Below are 18,287 nucleotides of genomic sequence, written 5' to 3' on the forward strand. Positions count from 1 at the left end.
GATGCCAAGAACCCAGAGCACATGTTCCAGAAGCCAAAAGAAGACTAAAATTTAATTCCTTATTGCCCAAAATAGAAAAGAAAGCTAGTGTACATTGTATTTGACCATTAGAAGATCATCGTGATACTTGATGAAGAAAATCAAACTTTTTTCTTTTTCACATGGGAGGAAGATTTTAGAGTCGAACTATATAATGGTGGTATGCAAGTTGAAATCCCTATTTAAAATTCCAAATCTTTGGAGTATTTTATACTCCAAAATCCAAACATTTTGAGTGTCAGCATGATGCTGCAAGTGCAAAATAATACACCATGAAACTTTGTTTCAAGCATAAAATTATTATAAATATTGTGTAAAATTACCTTTAGGCTCTGTGTATAAGAGGCATATGAAACATAATGTGTTTAGAGATGGGTCCCATTTCCTAACATATCTCATTATATAAGCAAATATATAATATATAATACATGCCAATATTCCATCCCCCAAAAAACCCCACTGAAATTCAAAACACTTTTAGTCCCAAGCATGTAAAATAAGGGATAATCAACTGCTGTCATAAGTGACGTGACCTTTACTCAGTTTCTTAAAGCCTTCATTAATGATGGTTGAGATTGAGTATTATTTAGTATGTTTTATAATTAAAGGCAAAACAATGAGACAATATTTTGTTTTAATTTATGAGATGGACTCCAATTTTTAAGTTTAAATAATGTGTAGGCAAGAGTAAAAGGAAAACAGGAATTTTCATGATTTATTGTTTAAAGTACAAGTAGTATGATGTTCAGAAGAGCAATTTGATAGTCACATATGCTCAGAGAGTATCACCCAGCAACAAAGGATAGTACAGTTTTATGGTTAAGAAACACGTACTCTGGAGCTAGATAGACTTAAAGTCTTGATTTTATTAGTCCTATGAACTTGAACACAAATTTATTCTCTCTTGGTTTCATTTTTTTCTCATTCATAAAATGAGAATAATAATGCTTTCTCCATGCAATTTTTGGAAGCATTAAAGAGATAAGAAATGAAAAATTTTGGCAAATAGTAGAAGAGCTCTTACCTAACCTTATTCATACATTTATTGATTGATAAAACATTTACACAATACCGTGTGTCAGGCTCTTTTTCTGAGAGCTAAATAGCATGCCCCTTTAATTAGCAGGTAGTATATCTTGTAATTTTCTTATGTCTTCTACTAAAGATAACTTGCACTTAACACTTAATGAATATCTATTAGGCGAATGAAAATGTGCTGCTCCTTTCTCCCAACCTTATTTTTGTATATGAAGGGTTTTTTCCTAAGAAACAGTGGCCCTGGTCAGATTATATAGTGGTCATTGTTCTCCTCTTATTTGTTGAAATCCTATCCCTACTCCACTCCCAAGGAATGAAAGACTACTTGGCCCCGGAAGTAGGGAATGTGGTCAGAACATGAGACTCAGAGTCACCAGCCTGATTTCAATGCTGACTGTTTCTTTACATGCATGGTGTGACCATGGGTCAATCCTCAGTTCCTTTTGTCACCATGTTTCCATCTGTGAGCAGGAAGATCACACGTCATTTATGGTTCTCAAGGACTTAAAAGAAGGTTCACAGATATCAACACATTATACAGAAATGTGAATTCTTATTCTTTAATTGCAAAAATTTAATGGGGAAGAAAAATAGGGAAGAGAAGGGTAAGAAAAGCTCAAGCTAGTGATCCAGAGTTTCCACGTGTAATATGTATCTTTCTTCATTTGTTGGAAAATCCTGATCGAGGAAAATATTATGAAGATAAACCACAGCAGGTTAAATAAATGGGTCTGTACATTTCCACATAAGAAGGGATGAACTCATAAAATCATTAATGTAAAAATTTCAACAGAAGGTCAAAGAGGAAACTAATGTTTTATTTTTCTTTGTTGTTGTGTTGACTGTTTTTTTAATTTCTGAGCATCAGATGCAGGGTGAGATTTATAGGTTAGAAACTACTTTGACCTCCTGAAAACAGATCTCTCTTTCTATTCCGTATTCCATATTTCTTTCATTATCACTAGGGTCACAAATGTGTTGTGAAAAAGAGAGGGAACAGCAGAGGGCCCTCTATGATCAAATCAATAGCAACTTATGAAAGCAGAGTAAATGTTTAAACATACTAAGAAGGGGCGATGGCTGGACTTCCCTTATCAAAGCTACTGTACCATTACTGATGGTCTGATGGGGGGAAACATCCTTGGAACTCCAAGCTCCTTTGTCAAAGACTTCCTTTCATTGCCAGATCAGCACAGTTCTTTCACATCCCAGTGCTCTAACAGAAGGGAATTTGTTGGATGAATACTGATGTATCTATTTAATGGAATATTACAGACACTAAGCCTGATCAGAAAGTATTTTATGCATGGGGAAATCTTCACAAAACAGTATTAAGTAGAAAGTTTCATATGAAATGACATACACGGAATGATTTCCATTATTGAGGGGTGTGCACACACACTCAGAAAACATCAGCAAGGAGTAAGTACTGATGTTAACAGTGATTATCTGAATGATGAGATTGTTGTTTCTTCTTCATCCTTGTCATTGTTTGGTCTGAGCATCCATACTTTTAACTAGAACTAAAATTAGGAATGAAGATGCTTTCTGTTTAAAATGGTATTTTTCTGTTTGGTTTTAATAGACTGCAGGTTCTGTCACTAGTGGTACAACAACCTGCAATCAGGTACATGAAAATTTCTGCACTACAGAGACCTGGAAAGAATCAGGTCACAGTGACTGATAGCAGATAACAAGGTCAACATTAGATGAGTGCTCACTGCTTTGCTTCTAGTTTATGACTGTTATACCTGAAATGGGCTGTAGGAATCAACTAGACCAATGTCTCCAATTCACAGATAAGGAAATTGAAGCCCAACAAAGCAAAGTGATCCAAGTTCTGAAATAAGAAACTGATGAGCTGGGCTTCCTAGACTTTAGATCATGGATTATTTTTTAAACTCCACAGCCTCTGTAGTCATCTAGTTCTGTCTCTGTCTTCTTTGTACAAATTTGGATAAGTCCAGGAGATACCTACCTCCTGATACCGGATAGTTATTAATGGTTTGTTCTGCTCTCATCTAGGGAAACTTTGGAAAAACTAATATTTCTAAGACTGCTGGCTACTTCTGGTCCTCTAAAATAAGAATTCAAGACCCAGGATCTGATCTGGCATCTCTCTGAAACCCTTTGTCTGACATCCAAGATGAACTGTGGATAAGCTAGACTTACAACATCTGGGATTCTCAGGAACAATTCTAGGGATATTCTAATTCGGATCATCTCTACTTTTCCACCAGTTGTCATAGTAATGTGCCCTCACTGTCTCAATGTCTCAATCTCATTGTCAGAAAAAATGCCTCATTTCTTGGCTTGCTTATGATGTACTCATTAGGGAAGCCAAAATACTTGAATGATGCCTTTTATCAGCAAGTACATATTCAATGAGCATTATCAATGGACTCAACATGGTTCTGGGCACTGGAGAACCTCAGAATAACTACTGGACACATTTGTGATCTAAGCCATAAATTCTTTGCAGTGAGCTAGAGGGAGCAGCCTCAGGCTCACTTGCTCTGCATCTCAGGGCCCACGTCATATCGCTAAAGCAAAGATGACATTATGGTTCAATACATTATTTCTAAGGAGCTAAAAGCTAAATTGTGAAGACAAGATTACACGTGTGATTCAACATGCAAAACAATATAGAATGAGATACTGGATTGTGTAATTGGTAAGAGAATATCAGCTAGGATTGATTTTGGTCAGGTGGTTCTCCTTGGTGGGAGGCGAGAGAGGTAGGCTTTCACTCAGACAGACTTTGGACAAGCTGTGGATTAGAAGAACACTGTTGACTGTCCCAAGAAAGTCTTGAGCAATCCATGTAAATTTTCCTGGTTAGCAAGAAGTAACAGCTGTGAAAGCAGATCAGCATAGATGCTGTGTTTCTAAGAGGAATTTATTTTAGGGAACTTAGTATTTGGAAATTCCCCTAACAAATAGAAGAGTTCAGCAGAGCAGAATTAGTATCTTCCTGCTTTTATGATAAGTAAGTTCTTAGGATACAAAACTGTGTGCCTACTATGTGCCAGACACTCTCCTAAGTACTTATTGTTACTTTACTTATTAAATCTTCACTAGGATCCTGTCGGTTAGCGGAAATATCTCAAGTAGTTGGTTCAAAATTCTCATAGCTGGCAAATGGCAGAAGCAGGAACTAAACACATCATATTGCTAAAGCAAAGATGACATTATGGTTCAATACATTATTTCTAAGGAGCTAAAAAGCTAAATTGTGGACACAAAATTTATATTTATATATAAAGATTTTTTTTAAAAAAAAACATGGCTTGTCTCTAACACACATTGCCTTTCCTGCCCCACTGAAGTCAAGGTTATTTCCACCAGTTCTCTGGTCGAATGCAATGGTCTTAGGGGATGGTTGGTTTTCCTTATCTGGTACATGAATTGAGGTTAATAAGGAGCCATTGCTGAGATTGAGAGCCGAGGGGTTAGGGGTGGATTTCAAAACCCTTAGCTCTGCTTATGGAACTCTGTTCACATGGTCCATATGGGAGGGTTTGGAAACTGAAATTCAAAAGGAAGGTGGGATTTCTTTATTACCATCCTTAAACAATGAGGCTCCAGGAATGTGCACACCTCCTTCAGGGCTTCTGGCACCTCGCCCAGTCTTATGTGACGCCCACAGGTAAGAATGATCCCTCCTCCTCATTGTCAGCAACAACTGCTACAAAGGGTTATTGCTGTGATTTGGTATGCAAGTGTCCCCCAAAGGTCCATATGTTAAAAACTTGGTCACCAGCCTGAGGCACTATTGGGAGGTGATGGAACTTTTAGAGGTAAGATCTAGTAAAAGAAAGTTGGTCCACTGGGTGTGCCCTTGAAGGGGCAATTGGAATCCTGGCCCCCTACCTATCTCTCCCTTTGCTTCCCAGCTGTCATGAGGTAAGCAGGCCTCCATCACCACACATTCCTGTCATGATGTACTGAGTCACCACAGGTTAACAACAACAGGGCCAAGTTACCGTGAACTGAAACCTCAGAAACTGTCAAACCTTTTTTTTCTTTTGATTATCTCAGGGATTTTGTCGTAGTAACAGAAAGCCTGATAACACAGTTACAGAGCACCTCTAGTAGGCAAGATGCCAAGTGCTGTGTGGTACACAAACATGAAGAAGATAAAATCTCTACCCTTATGAAGTGTTAGAGAGCTTTTCATCACTGTGACCAAAATACCTCAGAAGAACAACTTAGAGAGGGGAAATTTATTTTGGCTCATGGTTTTAAAGATTTAGTCTATGTGAGCCAACTCCATTGCTCTGGGCCCAAGGTGAGGCAAAACATCATGGTGGAAAGGCATGTCAGAGGAAAGCTGCTCAGGACATGGTAGCTAGGAAGCAGAGGGGATGAGGGGTCACAGAAAAGAAGCACCTTTCCAGGGCAGGCCCCCAGTGACCCACCTCCTGCAACCAAGCCCCACCTGTTTACAGTTACCACAGTCAATCCATGATCCAATCTTTCCTCCTCTGAATAGTCCTGCATTAGCACAGGAGTTTTTGGGGGACACCTCATAGCCAACCATAACATGAAGCATGCAGCCTAGAAGTCAAACACTGCTGTGGAAGGAAAAAATGCCACAGTTTCATAATGTGTTATATCTCTTCTGGATTTGGCCAGTTTGTTCTTAACCAACTCCGACATAGCTCCAAGGTGGGCACTAAAGGGGAGGAGGAGGTAGAAGCACTGACCAGTAGATGTAGCTTGGTTACATTTTCCAAGCAGAGCAGGTTTGAGTCAAATTGGGCAGAGATGATATGCCCTGGTGATCAGGGGAAGGTGATCAGAGCCAGCAACTTGACAGTAAATGTCTTTGAAATGATATACTGAGAGGCAGGGAGGAACTAGGAAGCAGGGAGGCCTCATCAGCACAGAAGAGTCAAAGGGAGGTTGAGAACATGGAGTGAGTACAAGGTGAACATGGGTGTGGGCATGAGGTTAGGTCTACACCAAAGAAACAAAGAAAATGGTTGAGGTTGCAGATAAGAGGCAACAGCCACCAGGGCCCCCCAAGAGTAAGTACTACCAGGCAACCTGTTGCCAAGTTCTGCATTATAGCAGGACAGCTGCAGGCTTCTTCCCCAGAAACCCTGGCCAGGGGAAATCCAGGCTGAGTTTGAAAGGACCTGACTCTATGGAAAAGGAAGCTGGTTTCACAGGTTGTCTTTTGTCTTCTTGGGGTTTAAACCTTTCCAGATCTGTTTTCTGCAAAGACAGAGGCTCTTTCCTCAAGAGAACTGGGATGAGGGATGCTGGTCAGGATTGGGGGTTGCTGAATTTTCCTATCCTTGCTCTACTTATATTTTCCTGAGTTTGCTACCAGTACCCACATCATCATGAGTTCCAATTTATGTTGATTTGGATGGTTCCTTAAAAAAAATTCTTTTTCTTTCTTTCTTTCTTTCTTTCTTTCTTTCTTTCTTTCTTTCTTTCTTTCTTTCTTTCTTTCTTTCTTTCTTTCTTTCTTTCTTTCTTTCTTTCTTTCTTTTGTTTCCCCTTCCTTCCTTCCTTCCTTCCTCCCTCCCTCCCTCCCTCCCTCCCTCCCTCCCTCCCTCCCTCCCTCCCTTCCCTTCCCTTCCCTTCCCTTCTCTTCCCTCCCTTCCTTCTTTCTCTCTCTCTCTCTTTCTTTCTTTATCAGTACTGGAGATGGGCTCCAGCATCCTGTACAGGCTAGGCAAGTGCTCTTCCATTGTGCTATATCCTTAGCTCTGATTTTGGAGTTTTAAAACACCTTGTTCTCTTAAATCTGAAGCCAACACTTTCTTTCATGGATATAACAATTTCTTATCTTTGTGGACAGATCTCTACTCCTATAGATTCCCAGTGCCATGTAACTTAGGAACATATAAAGTAATATGGCCCCTGCTCCTGACCTTCTTTTCAGAATCCTGTGATTTCTGAGCCAAACCTCTCCAGTCTGAGGCTGGCACACTGACATCAGCTAAATATGAGGAAGTCGGGACTGATTGTTAAATATTTGAACAGTGAGGGAAACAGGAAGCAGTGAGAAACAAAAGCACCCTCCGGATCAAAGTCACAGCACCATTGACTCTGGCAGGCCATGTCAGCCCCAGCTCAAGGTAAATGTAATTGGGTTATATGCAATTTGGCCTGGAGAAAAAGCTCCTTGTCTGAGGATGTTCAACTCCAGCTACATTAACTGGAAAGACAGCAGAACCACCCTCAAAGAGCCTCGCACTTCAATTCTGGCTTCTCTGGCTAGAAATCACAAGTCAAGGACTCAGAGTCCACTACTGTATCTATGCATAGAGAAAGTTACTGCTTTTACTGGTAACTTTTTAGTTTTTAATTTTTCCTTTATTATTTGGCTAATAAAGATATATAATTACTATATACATAAAGTTTAATAAATTAATTGTAGCATCATAAGCTTAAGATTTACCATCCTAACCAGTTTTATTATTTTTTTTGAGTTTTCCTAACCATTTTTAAATGCACACATCAGTACACTTAGTACATTGACAGTGTTGTGCAATGAATTTTTCATCCTTTAAAACTGAAACTTTATACTCATTAAAAAAGCAGCCTTCGAGGGGCATGATGGTACATGCTTCAGGAGGCTGAGGCAGGGGGATCACATATTCAACTTAATGAGACCTTATCCTCAAAATGAAAAAGAAGAAAGGGCTGGGCATGTGGCTTAGAGTGCTCTGAGTTCAATCCCCAATACTGAAAAAAAAAAAAAATTCCAGTTTTCCCTTCCCTCAGACCCTGGAGACCACCATTCTACTCAGTATTTCTACAAATTTGACTAGTCCAATTTCCTCTTAAGTGGAACGTAACAGAATATGTCCTTTGTGAATGACATTTCTCTTAGCATAATATCCTCAACATTAACCCATATTGCAGCATGTGTCACAATTTCCTTTCTTTTTAAAGGCTGGTTAATATTGTTATATATATATACACATATACCACATTTTGTGTATCCACCCATCTTCTTTGGGGGAAAATCTGAATTGCTTCCACATTCTGGCTATTGCGTGTTCTGTTATAATTGTACATAAAGTTTGATATTCTCCTTTTTCACTTCCCATTGTGATATGTTTGTTTGTTTATGTGTGAATTTTTCCAGGTTGATATGTAGTCTTCATGATAACCCTTTTTTCCTCTGGTAACATGACCATCTTCCAAGTCTACATACGTAAATATTTTTCTGTAGTTAGACACTTGAGATGTTGCATAGCTGCTAATAGTCTATATTAATTTCATTTCTCCGGTCTCAAAGTTTCATTTTTTACATGAAAAAATTGACCAAAGATGAGAGCTTATTCCTGTTTAATAGACATTGCTTTGATTATTAACAGTGATGAACATTTTGTAAGGACACCTCAGGCTTGTCCTGCCTGTGAACAAACTCAAGCACAGTTAACAAATGTGTGTGTGTGTATGTAAAACCTATCATAGATATATGAAAACCTGAGCTATATATGAAATAACATATTATATATATGAAATAACAATATGGTATATATCTATAACAGACAAGTTAAATATTAGCAACATGTCCTAAATGGTAGCTATTGTTACTGTTGCGTTGTTTCTATTGCCAAAATATGACAGTTCTTCACCTATATCTTATCACTCAAGTCTTGGTTCCCCAAACCATGGTTTCCCAATTATTTGGGGACACCCCCAGTTTGGTGGTGTCTTAGAGCAGCTTTCCCTCACTTAGAGGTCTCCAGTGAGTGCTTTTCTCCACTAGACTCAGTTCTACTGTGCTGGGGGTTGCCCCAAGCCCTTAGAGACACTGTACTTGGAGTGGGGATGGCCTGATGGAAGAAATGTCACCTGGACTCCAACAGGACACTGCCTCATGCCCAGAGTCTAGTATATATCTTATTAATGCAGCTCTAACAACCTCCTTCCATAGAAACTCAGGTCACCGGGGTGTCAGGGCAGGTGTGCCATTCTCTCTGGGGCACACAGAGCAGTGGGACCCCAGAAATGCCCTCATCCTAATCCTGGAACCTTGACTATGTTCCGTACCTGGTAAAAGAGATGATGCCAATGTGATTAAGCAAAGGATCTTGAGAGGGAAAGATTATCTGGGGTTATACGGTGCACCCCATGTAAGCACAAGGGTCCTTGGAAGTGAAGGTGGAAAGAGTTAAACGTGGCAAGTCGTGAGACAAGACATGAAGGGGCCTCTAGGAACTGGGAGAGGCAAGGAAACTACTGTCCCCCAGCGTCTCCAGGAGAAATTCAGGCCTGCCAAGACGTTGGTTTTAATCCAGTGACAGCCATTTTGGATTTTGGACCTCCAGAACTGTAAAAAAATGTGTGTTGTTTTGTGCCCCAAAGTTTGCAGTGTTGTTACAGCAGCAAGAGGACTAATGCCTTCCCCTAATGTCCTTTTCTCCTCTCCTTATTTCTCTCCAGATTTCCATTTTAAAATTATTTCCTTCTTTTTTTTTTTTTTTTCAGCCCTAAATCGAACATCTCTGAAGTCACTCCTACAATTAGGAGGAACCCACCTGGCCCACAATAGGAAACCTCTGCTGCCACCCTTGCTTATAGTTGTGTTTGCTCTTTTGAATTGATTATGCTCCTTGCCCACCTATGACTCTTACTGTCAGAATAATATGGATCCGTGGGACCCCCACGGTCCCACAATGAGCTTATGCTGTCATGGGGCTTACTCTTTCATGATCTTACTGTCCATCCAATCACCTGAAAGAATGGACATTTTTTTAAGCTGTCTGTTTTATCTCAACTCCCTAAGGTTTCCCTCCCAGTAATGGGAACAAAGCCCTTAAAGCTGTTCTCTGTTCCCAAACAGAGAGTAAAAGAGTAAATTGAGCCTGATAGCCAGATAGTGCTCAAACAGTAGGATTACCAGAAACTATTGACCAGAATCTACAGCCTGTTGTAAAACATTGTGAAACATGTTGTCAGCAAACCCAGACCCCCTTTGAAATTTCCTTTGTTCCCCCTTTTCCCCCTTTCATGTGTGACCCCTCCCGATGTGTGGTTTCTGCCTTTATAAACCTACAAGATTTTCTGCTAGGGACTCGACTCCTGGAGTTGGGTCCCAGCGCGCTGGAATAAACACCTCTTGCGGTTTGCATCAAGTGACGCCTCCTGCGGTTGATTGGGGTTGCCGTCCATCCATGGGACAGAGTTGGGGTTTCCTTTTTGGGGGCCTTACATTTGGGGGCTCGTCCGGGATGAGATGGCCCCCCCTCATCCGCGGAGTCGACCTTGGAGGTAAGAAGGGGTACCCCGAAGTTGTCTGTCTTTGTCTTGTGTTTTGTTAGTTGGTCTGGTTCTGTGAGCGCGCTTTCGGTTTCGGTGGCAGCCGTTCGGTGACTCGTGAGAGTGGCCGAACAGTGGCCGGCAGACGTGCCTGGGGGGCCACAGGTTGCAGCCCTGGGGGACGCCCTAAGGGTGGAAGGAGAGCCAGGGACGCCTGGTGGTCTCCGTCGGTAAGGGCGCTGATGGGGTTCAATTGGTGGATCAGAGATTGGCGCCCGTCTGTATCTGGTTCTGGTTCTGTTGTGTGTTTGTGGCGGAGGTGGAGGAAGGGTTGGAACAACTGGGGGGTTCTCGGCCCGGGCTACTCTCGGGTGGACCCCAAAGGTTCCTTCTCTGGACTTCCCCTCCCAACAGCCCTGAAGGGTAACTTAGCAAAGTAGCTTCAGTCTCAAAAGTAATGAAAAATAAGGTCTCATAATTTTAACATCCAACCTGTCCTGATGAGGTGGCTAAAATGCCTTAGACACAGAGTTTCTGTTAAAACCTGTTAGATCCTTCCAGATCTCAGTCAAGGCTTACATTGAAATATAAATAAAAGAAGCCTAAAGGCTCAGTAGGAGACCGGTCTCAAACCCAGGGAAAGAAAAGGTAAAAAGAGTCTTTAAAACTCCAGCAAAGTAAATGCTATATTTTTAATTATATGTTTTTTTGAGCTCATGATTTTTTGATCAGTTCTATTTTTTATTCAACTAGAGTTTTTGAACATCTGTTACACTGCAATGGAGATTCACCTATAAAGTTACAAGGGCTTAATTTTGTGTTATTTGTATGTTGTGCTGTCTGATGTCATGTTTTGTCTGTATCAAAACTGAGCGCTCCTAAAATTAAAATTTAAAAATGGATCCAGATACTTTTAATTCACGTGATTTAAAAAAGGTTCAAATTGGGTAAACTAATAAAAGTAAAATGTCTTTGAAAATAACTTGCAAGTCTCTAGGTGGTCAAGCTAATAAAATATTGATGTTAATAAAATGTCTAATATCAATTGTTTCTAGGACTTTTCTTCAACAGGGAAGAGACAGCAAATACTGTTCAGGACACTTGTCTGATATCTTGGTTTTTTACAGAATAAGTGAATTAGAGTTAACATGTATGGGATTACTCTAATGTGTTTGTAGAGACATCTGATTAATTTACAAAGTTAAAATGCTAATTGTTAAATAACATCGAGTACTTTTAACTCCTTAAATTCCATGGGGTATCATACTTAAACATTATTGGTGTTTTCATAGGTTGGTAAATAAAAGGGTTTAAACTTGCTTTGTGTCATCACTAAACTAAAAACAAGGTTACTAAGAGTTATGTCCTAACAAGTGCACTTCTATATACAAAGGGTCCCAAAAGTTTCAACTGTGTTTCAATTAGAGTACTATAAATAACAGAATATTTAATCTTATTAAAATAGAGTAATTTATCTAAATTCAGAAATTTCATAAGAGTTGTTTCAGAATGTGAACAAAAAGGGGACAACGAATAGGAAAGAGAAAATAAAAGGTTCTGGGTATGGAAATATATTTAGTAAAAGGAAAAAGGAAATGTTTCTGGGTAAGAAAGTGCTTGTTTGATGAAATACATGAGGGTCTAAGTAAGTGCTAAGAAAGTCTGTGTAAGTAAAGGGCAAGTTTCAACAAGTTTGTGTGTAACTAAGTTGGTTATATGTATGTGAGACAGCTAAAACTATTGAAGGTTTTTCCTAAGGTGAAATACTAATGTTCTGATATAAACCAAAGTTTAATCTATATGGTAGAATGACATGGTAAAATGACAAGGATTTGAAACACTAATTTACTCTTAACTTTGTGTCTATTAAGTTTATTCTTTAGAACAATTAGCTTTAAAAATTGGGGTGTATACAATTATGGTTAAACAACTATTATAGAGTATTGTACTTTGTTACAGAGCCTACATTTCTCTTTAAAAACTCAATTTGGTAAGATAAAAGTGTCAAGGTATTTGTGAAATGGTCACTAGTTGTATATTAAATGTGTTCATATTTTTCAGGACCACAAGTTTTTAAAGCAAGGAATTTATTAAGCTCTGCTATCCTCCAGATTAAACTTGTCTGTAATGGTAATCTTAAACTTATAAAGAGTAAATTTTATTGGGGATTTATTTCTATCATTTAATGTTCTATTATAGGACCTGCTATCAATAGGGTATGTGTAAAATTTGTTACTTTTTACACTGAGATAAAGAATTTCAAATGTAAATGTATTTCTAAACATTAGAGTCTGATTTGTTTAAAGGTTAATATTGTGAAATATGAAAGAAACATGAAAACATTTTGCAACTTAATCACACAAAAGGAAAGTTAAAAGCTCTCTCAGCCTTTCTTTGATTCATGTTTTAGATACTATGTTAAATTGTGTTAATTATAAAGTTTATATAGACTCAGGAAACAGTATATGTAAACTACTTAATGGTATTTAAGGAAAAGAAGCAAAGATCAACATCAGAATTAGAACACTTAAGATCTGTAAAGAGCCCTGCCTTACCTGAGATAAGGCTCTGCCTCCCATCTCACTGCATGTTAGAGTGACTCCAAAATAAGCCAGACTTCAGCTTATTTAAAGTTATAGTCAAAAGATTGGTTCTTGTTGTAAAAGTACTGTGATCTCAAATAGGGGATAGAATGTAGTTCTCAATCAAAATTCAAGAAAGCTATTATACAAGCTGAATATATTTTTACTCTTGCTAATTTCATTTTGTAAAACTGTTACCTGTTAATGTTTTGCAGAAGTAGCTGCTCCAAGAACAAACAACCTAGGTAACTTGTGATAATAAGCCATCACCTATAGAATAGATAGTGGTAACTTCCAGTACTAATGCAGACTCCAGTTAGATAAAAGGGTAAATAACTGTAAAGTTATGGGCATTAAAGTTAAAGCCCATTACTCTTAATTTATGACTGGTGAGACTGGCTTGCTGGATAATTAAGATCCAACTTAGAAATTGGAGTTAAATACAGAGGTCAAGAAAAGTCCATATTTGGGTCTTGCCCTCAACGTTAGCCTGAACCCAGGGAGTAAGAGAACTTCTCTAAGGAGCGTTGCAACTCTGGGTCACACAACCTCCTGATCAAGGAGATTGTTGAGACTAGAGGATGAAAAATTATCCAGTGCATCTGCTGCAGAGGAGGGTCATGGAAAAGGGGAAACATCCCTTGATGTTTCTAAAGGAAGTCACCTCATCAAGAGACCCTGCCTAATCAAAGTCACTGGTGGAGCTAAGGAGCCGCTCTTAAGTTCTGTATGAGTGACCCCTGTGGGAACTCAGCTGACTCTTTAACAAGACAGAAACCAGGTCAATTTGACGAGCTTGATCTTAGATACCCAGCAAAACAGTTAAAACCAAAATATAGCCATTCTTGGGCATTTAAAGGAAATAATAATTAAATGTAACTTAAGATGTACACTTGTATTAGCCCACTAGAATAAAGGCTGGAAGCTACAAATGAAAGAAAGATTCTTCAGCAAATGTGCCTGATAACTATCAAGAGAAACTGCCAGAGTCAGAAGTTTTTAGTCAGTTTAAGACCTTCCTAAGCTACACAGGTAGACTTAATCTATGTTTGCTAGTATGATTATCTATTCCTAAGTAACAGAAGTATAGAGATCTCTAGTAAACACAGGTTATACCAATAAAGGGATATTTTACAAAATCAGATGACATTAAGTAGCTTAACTATATTTTCTGGGGACATCTATGACAATGTTAAAGTCCCCAAATAAAGGCCTTGTTCTCTCCAGCCTTTGCTAGGCCTAGTTATGGGAACAATTTCTCAGTTCTTCCACATCCTGGTGAGAGATTAACTTCTGCCATTTTCATGATACTCAGTGGCATGTTTCAGATGCTGCAACATTTACTTTGTGCTAATCTCATTTCAGTACTCATGTCTTTTTGTTCTTCTATCATAGAAGCAGCCGCCCCCAGATGACTTTACAACCTGCTCTTCCCCAACCAGGCTTCTTCCTGGGACCCCTTGATTGACCCGATTTTTAGAAAAGGAACTCCAAGCTGCTTGCCCCACGCCACCCACTTCCAGCTCGAAGAAGCTAGAGCGGTCATCGACCTCCTTCCCCAGCAGCATGGAGTTCCTGAGATTAGAGGGGAAAATAAAGCCAGAATTGGAAACAGGTAGTTAGTGTAGAAATAGGGGATCGGGTCAAATCGAGGAAATGGCCATAAAATCATCTGCCTCTGGAAGTTGGAGACTGCCCCTGGAAGAATGGAATGTCAAGGATCTCCCGAGCCCATTGATTACCAAATTTACCTGCCTTTATCAAGGACTGTTTACCAAGGACTGCAAACAAGGGGCTGCTAATTGGTGGCCCGCCCCCTCGGCTCTTGCCTGCCTGAAATCGCCTAGTTACCTTCATCAGGGAAAGAGTAAATGCTGTACAGGTGCTAATGCTCAGGCAACAATATCAGTCCCTCCGCCAAGGAAACAATTTGGGGGAAGAATATGTAGAGACAGAAGTTCCATGATTAGAACTTACCAGAAAAGAAAATGGGGAAATGAAAGAATGGACATTTTTTTAAGCTGTCTGTTTTATCTCAACTCCCTAAGGTTTCCCTCCCAGTAATGGGAACAAAGCCCTTAAAGCTGTTCTCTGTTCCCAAACAGAGAGTAAAAGAGTAAATTGAGCCTGATAGCCAGATAGTGCTCAAACAGTAGGATTACCAGAAACTATTGACCAGAATCTACAGCCTGTTGTAAAACATTGTGAAACATGTTGTCAGCAAACCCAGACCCCCTTTGAAATTTCCTTTGTTCCCCCTTTTCCCCCTTTCATGTGTGACCCCTCCCGATGTGTGGTTTCTGCCTTTATAAACCTACAAGATTTTCTGCTAGGGACTCGACTCCTGGAGTTGGGTCCCAGCGCGCTGGAATAAACACCTCTTGCGGTTTGCATCAAGTGACGCCTCCTGCGGTTGATTGGGGTTGCCGTCCATCCATGGGACAGAGTTGGGGTTTCCTTTTTGGGGGCCTTACACACCCACACAAGAAAGGTGCACTGGGGGTCACTACGTGCCACACCCTGAGCTGGTGTTGGGATATGAAGATGTAGTACACAACAACCTGTACCTTTACACAGACTTTATGGCTTTAGAATGGCAAACATGCATTTCCCCCAACCCCTGTAATTTTTAAAAGATTTTTTCTTTCCAGGAAGCAAACTGGGGTACAAGGAGCCTCTTTGACTAAGTGGGAAGGGACAGGAAACGCATCCTGCTTCCATCTTGTGTTCCAGTTTGTATTGTGACCCAGGCAAGAATTAAAAGGGCTTGATGGTAGATGAGCACAGATGTAAAACAGCCCAGCTTAGTGCCTCTTTGCTCAGCAAGATATCGCTCTCTCTGCCCTCTCCAGCCCAGACGACCTGCCTTTGACGCAGGGAGCTAAGGGTCTGAGTGAAACCTGTTGGAGGTTCCAATTAAATCTTTGTGGACAAAGGGCACACACAGCATCCTCAGATAACAGGTGGTAATAAATCCATCAGCACATCCACGTTCAGAGAACAGAGTCCTGCTGTCTTGAGAACACCTGCCGGTATCTCGCTGAGTGGCTCACGCTAAGCCAGGCGGTAAGATAGGATTTTCTGTCTCTAGATAAATTTAATTGTTCCTTGTCACTTGTATTTCTCATTAGAGGATTTTGATTCTAAAATTTACTACTGATTTGTTGGTACATCCTCGTCTTGGGAAGGGCTTTTTATTTATCTTTTGTTTTTTCTCCTTGTAGTGTTCCCTTCTGTTGAGTAACCTTTAGTTTTCATTGCTTTCCTTTGAATCTCTTCTAATTTTCATCCTTGTGTATCCCACGTCAGTTTGTATTTGGAAATCACTTATTGATACAGAGAAATGAACGGTCTTAATCATTGAAAATGTTTTCTGGTTAAAATTTATCTCGATAGCTTGAACTGCAGGAGGAGGACGTTCGTCAGCTCTGGGCTTAGAGCAGAGCAGATCAGCACTTAGGATTCTTCCAATGTTTGAGGCTAATAATTGAACTCAGTGATAATCATTTAAAATTGTTTTCTTCTTGTATTATAAAAGTAGTTAATTACAGAATATTTGGAAATGATTGAAAATGAAAAATAAGATAATTGAAATCATTGCTTATACATTGCCAGCACTTGAGTGTGCATCTTTCTAGTCTTTAAGAAAAAATGCACATATATAAACTTCTTACATGACTGAGATCTGGCTGTCAATACAGCTTAATATTCTTGTTTTGCTTACCATTATGTTAAGAGTATTTTCTTGTCATTGAAATTATTGAAAACATGATTTTAAAATATTTTATTTTTCATTTATAAAAATAATTCAGCAATTAATAACTCTGAACATAAATCTTTAGTCACATTCTGATCCTTTCTTTAGAACAGGTTAATTGAAGTGGAGTTCTGAAATCAAGAGCATACAATTTCAAGGACCTTACACATTTCATGACAATTATTTGTTTTAAAAAACTGTAGACGATTGGAATCAATTGATACCACAATATAAGCCATATGAAAGAAAATGAAATCTTCCAGAAACTGGAATTACCTGAAGTTTGACAAGGAACTGTGACTTAAGACTAACACATGATATGAAATCCTACATGGGAAACTAGTCATGAAAATTATTATCTTATTTATACACAGTGACACAGCTTTCTGAGCAGGGGTTTATAACATAAATTAAACATTATGAGCATTTCCAGTGCCCAGAGCTCATGGAAACAGTGGAGTAAAACTCCAAGTTAAAAACCTTATGATTTGATCCCTGTTTGACAATTAATGTGACCCAGGGCAAACTTCCTAAGTTCCTGAGTCTCTGATTTTGTAATTGTGAGACGAAAGTTGGCCCAGGCCAATGTTTCTCCGTGGGCATCATGAGTGACATTTGGGCCATGAGATATTTTTGGGTGGCTCAAAGAACCTAGATCATAATTTTGGGGGTGGTACATGGACATAGATATATATATATATATAATATGTGTGTGTGTTTTGCATGGTATGTCAAGTTGCTTTTTTTTTTTTTTTTTTCTTCTTTTTTTGCAGTGCTGGGGATCAAACCCAGGGCCTTGTGCTTGCAAGGCAAGCACTCTACCAACTGAGCTATCTCCTCAGCCCCTCAAGTGCTTTTTAAAACAGTATTTCAATATTTAAAAAGCATGAATTTAAAGGAAAAAAGTAAATAGTGTAATTGTCCAGATACATCCCAGTTATAAATCAAGGTGAGGGGCAGATGCCTGACATTTGAGACACATAGGGCTAACGTATTAGGTTAAATTCCAAATATAAATCACTGGTAAGCAATGCTTATCTGGAAAGCGATCTGGGAATCCATAGCATTATTGAGATGTATAAGAAATAAATAGAGGGCTGGGGAGATAGCTCAGTTGGTAGAGTGCTTGCCTCATAAGCACAAGGCCCTGGGTTCAATCTCCAGCACCGCAAAAAATAAAAAAAAAAAAAAAGAAAGAAAGAAAGAAAGAAATAGAGCCAGGCACAGTAGCACATGCCTGCAACCCCAGCTAATTGGGAGGCTGAGTCCAGCCTGGGCAAGTTAGTGAGATCCTGTGTCAAAATAAAATTCTAAAAGGAATGGAGATGTAGCTCCATAGCAGAGCACATGCCTACCTTGCATGAGGCCCTGGGTTCTGTCCCCAGCACTGCAAAAAAAAAAAAAAAAAAAAAAAAAAAAAAAAAAAAAAAAGAGAGAGAGAGGTACAAACATGGAAAATTTTCAAACTCTCCTGCTATTTGTAATCCTTTGCACTTTTCTTTTTAACAATGAGTTTCACTGGCAAGGACAGATTTCCTCTTCTTGTATAAGGTGAGCAGAAAACCTGCCGTTGTGACAGAAGCCGCTGAGCACCTGGGGAGAAGCCACGCCCAGCCCCGAGCCCCGCCCTCACC

The sequence above is a fragment of the Sciurus vulgaris genome (assembly GCF_902686455.1).
Source record: "Sciurus vulgaris genome assembly, chromosome: 5".
NCBI lineage: Eukaryota > Metazoa > Chordata > Mammalia > Rodentia > Sciuridae > Sciurus > Sciurus vulgaris.